Here is a 12,216-nt window from a genome sequence, read left to right as displayed (position 1 = left end):
GTATTCTAAGATCCTGCCAAGTTATCAGTCTTAAAATACATAAAGCAAAAACTTTTTTTTTTTTTTAGGGCCGCACTCACGGCATATGGTGGTCCCCAGGCTTGGGGTCGAAACAGAGCTGTAGCCTCTGGCCTACGCCAGAGCCACAGCAACACCAGATCTGAGTCAAGTCTGCGATCTATACCAGCTCACAGCACCGCTGGATCCTTAACCTACTGAGCAAGGCCAGGGATTGAACCTGCAACTTCATGGTTCCTAGTCGGATTCGCTTCCACTGTGCCATGACGGGAACGCCAACTTTTTAATTTCTAAAAAAAATTGCAAATAGTTGAATGAAAAACTGGAGCAGTAAAAATAGCTTAACAGATCAAGTGGGCCAGGGCATATTAAAATTTCCAACAAGGGCCATTAATAACACAAGACAATTAAGCATTGTCTTTGGTTCTCAGTTTTACTTGAGGAACTGATAACTTTAAATATAAAGCTACTGATTCCTCAAGTAAAATTGATAATGTTTTGTGTTTATATTGTAGCTTTACCTAATCCATGCATATCTCTACAAGCCTCTGAGTTGTGTTTACCACAAAAAAATGTCCTTGCCTTCACAAAGCTTATAGTCTGAGGAAGTTCCCTTGTGGAGCAGAGGGTTAAGGATCTGGCATTGCCATAGTGGTGCAGGTTGCAACTGTGGTGCGGATTTGATCTCTAGCCCAGGAACTTCCACATGCCCTGGGTACAGTCGAAAAAACAAAACCAAAACAAGCAAACAAAAAGCAACAAAGTTGACAGTATAGCTTTACAGTTGCATTACTTCAAACTGTCAAGAAACATTATTCTCAGGATTGTAAATTTAGCCATAATACTTATACCTAACAAAGTAATACATAACACATGCACATAAAATATGGTACAATCTTTTAAGGTTGTTCAAAGTATGAAGACATGTTTTTCAGAAATGCATTAAAATAATTATACTTCATAATCAATTTATATATAAATACAGGAAGAAAAGGGTAGTTCCAAGTAGGAATTTTATTAACAAAATTCAATATATTAAAAGAAAGAAAAACAAATTATCTACAAAAATGGAGAAAGATAAGAAATTGTCATCTTTAGAAAATTAAAATAGAACAATACTTACTCAACATGTTCAAGACAAGAAGGTCCATGCTCTCCACTTATCATGCCACACTATTTGAAAGTTCTTGTCAGTATGATAAATAATTTGTAAAGGCATGTATCCAAGAATATGCCATTATCTACCTTAAAAAATCAACTTAAGAATATTTAAAAGAAAAAAATCAACTTAAGAATATTAAAAATAAAAAAATGGTATATGTTAGGTGTGAAATATGAAAACAAGGAGATAAAAAGTTTCCTTGGATACCTAATAGTATCTAAGATGTGAGTCACTATAGCAACCAAGGTCTAAAATATATAGGAATTAACTGTATAAGAAATGTTTGTGAAAAGTATCACAAAACTTCATGAAGGAACAAAAAATAACTTAAAAGGTAAATAAGAAGAGAGACATATCAGCTTTCTGGAGGAAAGGGGGATATTATAAAGGTATCCATTTCCCCAAATTACCTGTAATTATAATGAAATTTAATGAATACCCCAAAAGGATATTTTTCAAACTTGTCAAAAATGATTCTAAGCCATATCTGAAAAACTAGATGCTGCTGTCCTTATGCCCTCTGCTCTAGAGAAGCCATGCCTAAGGGAAGCACTGGGACTATAGTTTACACAGCCCTGAAGAAGAAATTACATGTATGGATGGACAGAAAATTGGCACGCTACTATTGTTAGGTTAATTGCATATTTTGATAGATGTTCCTATTCCATGCAAAGTTCTTGCAATGCCACTAAGTAGGAAGTCATGTTTCAAAATTTAATGTACACTAAATAGATTTTGGTACTTTTAACTGCCAATATACAGCTGACCAAGCTTCAATATCTAACTTTTCCTTCATAAGTGAGAAAGTAAACACTGATATTTATTGAGTACTTAAAATTTTTAGGAACTTTACATGCATTTTCTCCTTCAATCTTTATGCAAACACCATGAGATAAATATACCAATAATTCCATGAGAAAATTAAAGGTCAGAGAAATTCAATACCAGGTTTTCAACTACTTATTGGTGAATTTGGTCAATTCCAGGACTTTGGGGCTTAATTAAATTCAGGACTCTTCATTGTTGCTCTTATTTTCTTATGGTTTTATTGCTTCTTTTAGCTCTTTAGTCATTTTTAACATTCTTACTTCAAATATCATTTCTAGTTAGGTCATTCTTCATTCTATCTGCCAATGTTACTTCCTTTGCTATGCATTGGCAATATTTGTTTAGTAGAAATTCTGTTTTATTATTTTATTTATTATTTTCAATAGGAGGTCCTCAAGTTGTGGAAATGCCACTTCAGATTGACACTTCAGAGTGATAATTTTTCACTTATTTATCTAGGGGAGTTTCTAGGACTTCAGTGACCCTGGACAAACTTCTACCTGGAATTTTTGCCATGTAGTTCTCATCCATATAGGATTGCATTCTCCTCCCTACCCTACCTGTAAGGTATACCTTTGATTACAATTTCCCCTTAGTGAAATTTTCCCTTAAGAGATAAATACAAGAAATCTCTTACCTTTTTTTTTTTTCAATGAGAGAGGAAGGAGTGAGAAATCCTGAGTTTCCTGCATGTCCTTGCCTTATGCAGCCCTGAGGCAATGCTGCCCATCCTTGCGTATCTTTACAAGCTTCAGAGCCCACTTCTCTAGCCCCTAGAGGACCTTCTGGAAGCCCAATTCCTCAGCAACTTGGGTATCAGCCCTGGCCCACCACTTTTGCATTAGTTTTGTAACTGAGTACAAGCAAATGTGGATTCATTTGCTATTCTTTTTAGCTTAAATATTTAACTTTTTAAATCTCGTATTTCCAAATGTTTTTAAAGGAACAATGTCTTTTCTCTTTCTGCATGAGCTGTCTTGAAATCTCATGTGCTTCCCACATTTTTTGTCTTTATTGACTGAGAAGAATTTCTCTCCCTACCCTCTTTTTTTTTTTTTTTTTTTAAATTCCCATCCACATATTTTCTATTGTCTTACCTCTTCCTTATTTACTCTTCATCTTCTCCTTTTCCCTGGGGTGCCTCTTCCTCTTTACTTATCCTCAATATCAACCAGCTCCACTCTCCATTTTTTCCACATTTCATATAACTTATTATCTACTAGCTATAAATTTTGTTTGGCTGTCTCTTGTTATATAAGGATAAAAGTCACAGCTGGAATATTATGCTATTTTTTGTGTGTTTCATTGGTTCACTCAGAACACTACAAGAAATTACAACCAAAATGGAGCTTTAGGGATCAAATTATGATGAAAAATTAATTAAGTTAATTAACTACAACTTGGAGTTTGAATGTATAGAACTCTTTCAGGTAATTACCACACATACAGGCTAGGGACTCTATTATTTAGGGTGTAACAAAGTGTGAAGTTTAAAATGAAATCAGGTTAATTTATGGAAAAACTCTTTCTCAACTAAGTTCTAAATTAATATCAAGCATTTCATTTTTAAAGATAAAATCTGTTAAATATGTCAAGACAGCTTTAGAACAAAGATATTCTATAAATGTGGTTAATTCTAATGTAGAAAGATAGGTAAAAATTGTAGCAAAAAATATTTTGATTGATGCTAGCTTTATCATTTGGAGGCCACCTTTGAGCAGGATCTCAGTTTGTAGACTATGCAAGGATGGGAAGCCATGTCTTTTTCTCTGACCTTTAATTTTCTCATGGAATTACTGGTGTATTTATCTCGTGGTGTTTTGATAAAGATTGAAAGGAAGGATGGAAGGAAGAGGAAACAGAAGGAGAGGAGGAGGAAGGGAAGAAAGGGAGAAAAAGGAAAAGAGAAAAAGAAAGGTAAGAAACACAGGGAAAAAATCACCTAGAGTTTAACTTCCCCGAGGTAACCTCTCTCATATATTTTGGTATATATTCTTTCTAATGTATATTACATAGCTTGTTAAAAATAGTCACACATACAATGGAATGTATGTATTCATTTGTAGTCTCCTTTTTCAGTGATCATTGCATTATCAGCAAAATGTATCCTGTGCCATTATCTTTTTGATTTTTCATTTTGAAATAATACCAGGTTTACAAAACATTTTAGAATACAAAAATGTATTTTTGACATACTGCCTCCAAATGTTAACATTGTTACATATCACAGTAAAATTATCAAAATGAGGAAAATAACATTAGTATAATAGTAATCAAAATCTAGAGCCTCCACTGAAATTTTATCAGTTGTGCCACTAATGCCCTTTTTCTGGTCCAGGATCCAGTCAGGACCACATATTACATTTAGATGCCATGTTTCTTTAGATCACTTTAATGTGGGGCAATTCCTCATTTTTATCTTCCATTTTCTTGAATCTTTTGAATAGTACTGTCAGTTATCTTGTACAAGTCCCTCAGTTTGTCTGATGGCTCAGATTACATTCGGGGTGGGGGAAGTATATCACAGAAGTGATATTGTGGAGTTCCCGTCGTGGCGCAGTGGTTAACGAATCCGACTAGGAACCATGAGGTTGCATGTTTGATCCCTGCCCTTGCTCAGTGGGTTAAACGATCCGGCGTTGCCGTGAGCTGTGGTGTAGGTTGCAGACGCAGCTCAGATCCCGCGTTGCTGTGGCTCTGGCGTAGGCCGGTGGCTACAGCTCCAATTCAACCCATAGCCTGGGAACCTCCATATGCCGCGGGAGTGGCCCAAGAAATAGCAACAACAACAACAACAAAAAGACAAAAAGACAAAAAAAAAAAAAAAAAAAAGAAGTGACATTGTGTTCTTCTCAGCATCATATCATGAAATTCAAGTTACTGTTATGTTCTCCTACTGGTAACATTAACTTTGTTCACTGAGATGAGATCTGCCAGGTCTTTCCACTAAAAAGCTACCATTTCCCCCTTTTTTGCTTTTTAGGTCCGCACCTATGGCATATGGAAGTTCCGTGGTGAGGGGCTGAATCAGAGCTACAGCTGCCAGCCTACACCACAGCCATAGCAATGCGGTACCCAAGCTGCATCTGCAGCCTACACAACAACACGGCAACTCTGGATCCTTAACCCACTGAGTGAGAACAGGGATCCAACCCGCATTCTCATGGATCCTAGCAGGGTTCACTAACTGCTGAGCCACAAAGGGACCTCCTCCCCCTTTGTTTTTTAATAAGGATCTTATGGAAAAATACTTGAGATTATGTAAATACCCACTGTCATCATACTTTCACCCACTAGTTCCAGCATCCATTGATAATTCTTGATTATTCTCTTTTAACAGGTGTAACTACAGTCTTTACCAAACTGCAATTTTCTTTGTCCATCATTTCTTCTACAATGTTTTGTTTTGTCTTTTCGTCTTTTAGGGCTGCACTGGCAACATATGGAGGTTTCCAAGCTAGGAGTTGAATTGGAGCTGTAGCCACCGGCCTACACCAGAGCCAGCAACCACCAGATCTGACCCGCATCTGCGACCTACACCATAGCTCATGGCAACACCAGATCCTTAACCCACTGAGCAAGGCCAGGGATCGAACCCACGTCCTCATGGATGCTTATTCTACAATTATTAATCTGAATTCTACTATAAAGAAAGGTTTCTCTTATTTATTTATTCAAATATATGTACACACATTCAGAATGGACTCATGGATATTTGTTTTATGTTTCATAATTCCTTACTATTGTTATTTCTTTCTCTAATTGTACCACATTTGGCCATTGGAGCATGTCTCAATCATTTTTTAAGCACTTCTCTACTTTTCAGCACCACACAATGTTTCTGTCCTACTACGTATCCTGGCACTGGAGTGTGACATTTCTCCAAAGAGTCCTGGTTCCATTTATTGTAAAGCAGCATTAAGAAACCAAGATCTGGGCAGAGGATATGCCGATTATTGCTTGGTTTTCATTATTTCCAAGCCCTTTTAATAGAGCTAGAAAATACATGTACATACACACACTAACAACCACACATTTATATTTATGTCTATATAGATATAATATATATCTCTATCTACATTAAAATTGTAGTTACGCTGATATTTCTAATTCTATTTCAACAACTTCCAGCCTTTTTCTCCTTATTTTTAACTCATTTACTCCACAATAAGAAACCTGACACTTCTTATCCACAATATTTACTTATTTGCTCAATTGAAAATACAGTTTCCCAATTACTAACCCATTCTCCTACTGAAACATGCTAGTTGTGTAAAGTGGTTTTGCCTGTCTTTATATAGTTAAAATATTGTTTTGCAAGTTATTTTTATTAGTTTTTTCTCCATCCCTTCAGTATAGATAGTTATGTTATTAATTTGTAATATTATTAAGCTCACTTACATTCTCTGTATTATATTTTATGTTCCCTCCACAAATCCTGCTTTCTTTTAGTTAATTAAAAAAATAATTTCAGGTATATTTACTGAGAAGGACTCCCGCTTGGCTCAAAGCTTTGCTGCTGCCATACCGAAATTTTTAATTTTTGAACCATGCCAATTTTTGCACTTGGCCACCCAAATTACGTAGTGGTTCCTATGTCCTAATGAAGGTATCAATGTACTTTTAGTAGGAGCTTCCCTATTCACCTGCTACATCACCTCAAAAGTAACCCATACTTTTCATCATCCCTTCTCATTTACTTCTTTTCCAAGCAAAGACTATTACTATTAATTCCATGATCTCCTAGTTCTTAAGAAATATTCATTTATTGTATACTCAATTAACTGTTCCATCTTTAATTTCCTCAAATATGGCCATATATCTGTAACATAGCAAAAGAAAAAAAAAATCCTTACTTGTTAACTCATCAAGGTAAAACTGTGTTTATTTAAATCAGGTATCTCAAGAGTGCTTTCATTTTCTCTCTACTCACATCACTCCTTAAAATTTTACAGCATAGCTTTTGTCCCTTGAAACTTAATTTTCAAAGTTCAACAATGATTTCCTGATTACTGAAATTAGCACATATTCCCCGTTTCTTTCACATTTCCTTCGTAATGTTATTGACCTCTATTTTCTACTTAAAAATTTCTCAACTGCCTCTCATGATAAAATATTCATCCCTTTCCCCCTATTCCTTGTTGCATTCTCCCCCAGTCTGCTTTTTGTGGATCTAAAAATGGCACATACCTTCAGGCTCAATTCACAGTCAAAAGAAAAAGAGTGTAGGAAAATTTAAAGGCAGGATGCAGAGGGAGAATCTGAAACCAAAAGGAACAATGGAGAAGAGCAGAAAACAGAAGTTCCCAGGACTGAGCTGCAAAAAGTTGAATATCTCTCCAGAGTTTTGCTGTTGAACTGCTTCAGTCCAGCGATTCCTCATATTCTGGGAGGTTTCAAATTCCCAAAAGAGAGGATCTGACTGAGCCATCTTATGACTTGGATCAATCAATTTTGGCCCTGTTCAGGACTAGGAATAGAGTCTTGGTCCTAGAAGCTGGAAAAGACCACACATCTTTATCTACTAAATATAGTCACTGTAAGTATCGCCTACATTCCTATGCTGGAAAAAAACCATTTTCTGGACTTTTATTCCAGTCTGCGTGATACAGTTTAAAGCAGACAATGAAAACTAGCCAGTTAGTTCTCAGAGTGGCTAAATTAAGATAGAATCTAAATATACATACATACACACACACACATATGTATATATGGCTCATGTAAGAGTTGCAGAGAAGAAAATACACAATAACAGTTTCCAATTATTTTAAAATTATGAGCTGGAAAAACTCAACTAATTTTCATATCTATAGGACAGAAATAGCACAATGTAAAATATGTGTGATTGCAGTTCTGTAGCTCAAAGAGGAACATTTTTTAAAAAATGTTTTGACGTGTAGTTGACTTACAATATTATATTAGTTTTAGGTGTACCATACAGTGATTCAACATTTTTGCTTATTATTGAATACATGATTATTGACAGGTATGTACTTGTCGCTCTATTATTCATTGTTTTCCGGTTATTTATGTAGTTCTTCTCTTTTTCTATCTTCTTATTTTAGTCTCTTATGGTTTTATGATTTTTAATGTTATGTCTGGGTTCCTTTATCTTTTGTGAGTGTTTTACAGGTTTTTTGGGTTGTGATTACCATAAAGTTCATGAATATTAACCTCTATTTAGTGGTTTATTTAAAGGGATAGTCATAAGTTTGAACAGATTCTAAAAGCACTATATTTCCACTCACTCTCCCCACCATGTTTTATGCTTCTATATGAAAATGTACATATATTGTGTATTCCTTTAATAAGTGCAGTTACAGTTGATTTTATGATTTTGTCTTTTTTCATACTAGCTCTTTAAGTGGTTGATCTACTGACTTTACTACATATTTGACTTTACCAATGAGATTTTCTTTCATAAATTTTCCTATTTCTATTTATGAGCTTTTCCGGCCTGTTTAATGAAGATCCTTTAATCTTTCTTATACATCTGGTATAATGGTGATGAACCCGTTTAGTTTCTGATTTTGGGGGAAATGATCTCTTTTCAATTTTGAATGATAATCTTGAAAGTTAGAATATTTTTGGGTTAAGTGTTTTCCTTTCAGTGCTTTAAATATATCATGGTGTGTGGTGGGGGGACAACCAAATAAAATAAGTATACAAGCAAAAATAAATAAGTAAATTTACCATGGCACTCTCTTCTGGCTCACAAAGTTTCTGCTGAAAAATCAGCTGAGAGTCTTATGGGGGTTCCCTTGCATGTGACTTGTTTTTCTCTTGCTGCCTTAAAATTATTTATCTTTAAATTTTTCCATTTTAATTATATGTCTTGGTGTGGGTCCCTCTGGGTTTACCTTGTTCTGAATTCTCCATGCTTTCCCAAGTTAAGGCAGTTTTCAGCCATTATTATTTCAAGTTATTTTTCTCTTCTTTTCTCTCTCTTCTCATTCTTGGACAACTATAATATGAATGTTAGTTAGTATGCTTGATATTATCCCAAAGGTCACTTAAATTATCCCAATTAATTTTTTTTTCTAGTTGGGTGATTTTCACTACTCTGTCTTCTTGATCACTGATCCATTCTTTATCATCTGCTCTGTTGTTGATTCCTTCTAGCATATTTTTCATTTCAGTTATATTCTTCAACTGTGAGTCCTTCTTATATTTTCTAACTATTTTGTTGAAGTTTTCACTGGATGCCTCCATTCTTCTCCCAAGTCTGGTGAGCATCTTTATGATAATTATTTTATCAGGTAAATTACTCCATTTCCTTATATCCCCCTGCCCAGGACTTTATCTTGTTCATTAACTTGGGACATATTCTTCTGTCTCCCCTTTTTGACTTACTGTATTTTTTTTTTTTTTTTTTTTTTTTATGGATTGAGCAAAACAGGTACCTCTCCCAGTCTTGGAGACATGTCCTTGTGTAGGAGCATTCTTTGTGTGGACTACAGGTTCCAGGCAGCTTTGACAGGCAGGCTGGAGCTGGAGAGGGGGCAGATGGAGGGTATCCTTGCGTGCAGGGTCTTGGGGCCACCTTGGCAAAGTGGATGGAGCTGAGTAGATTAAGGCAGTGAGGCTAGAAAGGGGAAATTCTAGGATGAACTCTACTGGGGCTACCTTATCAGGACAGGTAGAGCTAAAGTAAACACAGCCAGGGTTGTCTGGGGCATGCCATGGCCAGACAGTCTTGGTGGGATGGCTGGAAGTGGAGCAGGTGCGCCAGGCCACCCTTAGAGGGATGACTGATACTGGTTTGACGAGGGCCCTGGGGCATGCTGGGATGGCCTTTGTAGGCTGGTTACAGTACCTGGACTGTTCTCCCACCTGTGCTATCAAAGTGTAGGGGGAAGTCAATAAGATGGTGTCTCAGGTGTTTCTGACTCTGGTTCTGACTCTGCTTGTCTTGCAGACGCTCTAGGATTAGTAAATAGATTTTCTTTACATATAATCTAGGTGACCCTTAGACCACTGTTATTTCTTTGTGTTTTTTTCTCCTAGGCCTCAGGGCAGGCAAGTCTGCACAAGGGTCCCTTAGTGATATCCTTCCTTTCTTCGGGTCACCAGATCACAAGTGGGGTTCTCATCAGTACTTGTCTCTGGCTCTCCTGTCTCTCTGTGGCCACTCTGTTCTTTGTTGTGCAGAAGCTATTCAACCAGCCCTCAGTTCTTCCTCTAGAGGAATTGTTCCATATGCAGATATAGATTCAGTGTGTCCATGGGAGAAGGTGAGTTCAAGGTTTTCCTATGCTGTCCTCTTGGCCCCACCCAGGAGAAACATTTTAAACTTACAAAGTTTTTTTTTTATTAACAGTGTTATTAGAATTTATACACTGTACCAATATTATAGGCAAAATTAAATTTCCCTTTCACTGGGGGTATCCAAATTGAAAATTAGCAATTATTTATGAGGAATATTCTGGAGAAATATACTGGCACTATTTGAAAATCTGTCATACCAATCGTCCAAGAATATAATTAAATAATGTTGGCCTTGGAGTGAGTCTTATGTAATCTAGTCTACTTAAATCACTCTATAAATGAATAAATGAGACTATGAAGTTTGTAGCCCCAAGGCTGGTTAGTGACAGAACAGCACAGAAACACTCTTTATGAATGCTCCACAAACCTAGAACAAAGTACAACACCCACAATGAACAGAGGAACTTACTTGGTCACAAGCAGACACACTGGGTAATGTTAGTCCTTAATGTGAAAAACTTTTCTGACAGGCTAAAGCTATAAAGTTTGCCAGAGCACTCTTTTTAAATGTGGGGAAATAACGTAAGCTGGCATTTTTTTCCCACTCAGGCTAATAAAAAATATTCATATAATTTTTAAATGTAAAAATAATACAAAATGGAACAAAACCATCTGGAAAACAGAAGAAAAATTTCTGCTAGTCCCATTCAAACACAACTATCTTGGTACTTGGACTTATCTAATTCCAATATTTATTACTTCTGTATGTTTTTACATGGCTTATATACACACACTTCCCATATATAAAATTCTGCACCTTAATATTTACTCTTCACCTATACACTATCACACACTCTTAAATAGTTCTCTACTTTTCCTTTAAAGGAGTGATCAAAGAACAGTTTTAAGAAAATATTCTAGTGAGGCGCTTTCCAAAGAAAGTAGCAGAATACAATAGCATGTTTCTGAATTACAGCAGTATTCAGGTATATCTAGGTGTTGGTATTTAACTGGAGAAGATTCTCTAACCACTTGGGCTGAACGCCTGTGTCTTTCCTCTTCAGTTGTTCTCATCTATGAATAATGTGAGACACAGAAGATTGTGACTGGACCCCTGACACTCTCAGCCATATATCACAAGTTACCTCCTTAAACAGTGCTCCTCTTCAGACTGATAGGTAATGCTTTTCCTCTCCAGAAGGATACATATGTTGCAATGTTCCCATCCCCTGCAAAAAAATACCATAAATGAGTGCAAAACATTTTGTGTAAACTTGTATATGAATTTAAAGCCCATATAAGATTCCTGTTTGGGAAACAAATATCTTTTTTCTTTCAGAGATGAGCCTGCATATTTGCCAGAATGTAAAACTTTTTAAAGTTAATCCCTTGTGATAATTAAGCAAGAAATGTCAGGAAATTGTTATTCTGGTGAAAATGAGCACATAAACTCTATAAAAGGCTTTGAGAATTCAAAATAATAGAAAGAGCATTCAGGTTAACATTAGAGAAAGGGAGAAGAATACACAGAAGAATATTTTTAACAGTATTTTTAAGCATAATTCAAACACTAGAATTCCTGTTGTGGCTCAGCGGAAACAAATCCGACTAGGAACCATAAGGTTTCAGGTTCGATCCCTGGCCTCGCTCAGTGGGTTAAGGATCCAGTGTTGCCTTGAGCTTTGGTGTAAGTCGAAGACGCAGCTCGGATCCTGCACTGCTGTGGCTCTGGTGTAGGCCAGCAGCTGCAGCTCCAATCAGACCCCTGGTCTGGGAACCTCCATGTGCTGTGGATGAGGCCCCAAAAGGACAAAAGACAAAAATAAATAAATAAATAAAAATAAAACACTAAGTAACTGCAGATAAAAATATCCAACATTCCTCTTTTTTTAAAATTTAATGTATTTTAACTAACTGTGTGAAATGACCACATCACTTCTTTTTAGTCTGAAGTGACACATCAGTGCACTAAATGATACATTGTCTAAGATTCCTTCCAA

The 12,216-nt window shown here is 36.1% G+C and overlaps 1 long non-coding RNA gene across 5 annotated transcripts in view; it reads right to left on the bottom strand.

Annotated features, from left to right (window-relative positions):
• LOC106508897 (uncharacterized) overlaps positions 1-12,216 on the bottom strand; it is a 153,522-nt gene that overhangs the window by 72,486 nt on the left and 68,820 nt on the right. For 3 of the 5 annotated variants that reach the window (XR_002343608.2, XR_014840121.1, XR_014840118.1), the window contains one exon: positions 11,362-11,445. This is a non-coding gene — a long non-coding RNA (uncharacterized LOC106508897). Of the gene's footprint in view, positions 1-9,349; positions 11,446-12,216 lie in introns of those variants that run through there. The other 2 variants (XR_014840120.1, XR_014840119.1) reach the window with 2 other exon arrangements.

This window comes from Sus scrofa, chromosome 1 (genome assembly GCF_054392235.1).
Source record: "Sus scrofa isolate SSC_HxYL_T2T_F1_AM1 chromosome 1, Sscrofa_HxYL_maternal_Yorkshire_Landrace_v2.0, whole genome shotgun sequence".
NCBI lineage: Eukaryota > Metazoa > Chordata > Mammalia > Artiodactyla > Suidae > Sus > Sus scrofa.
This window is presented reverse-complemented; position numbering and strand designations above follow the sequence as displayed.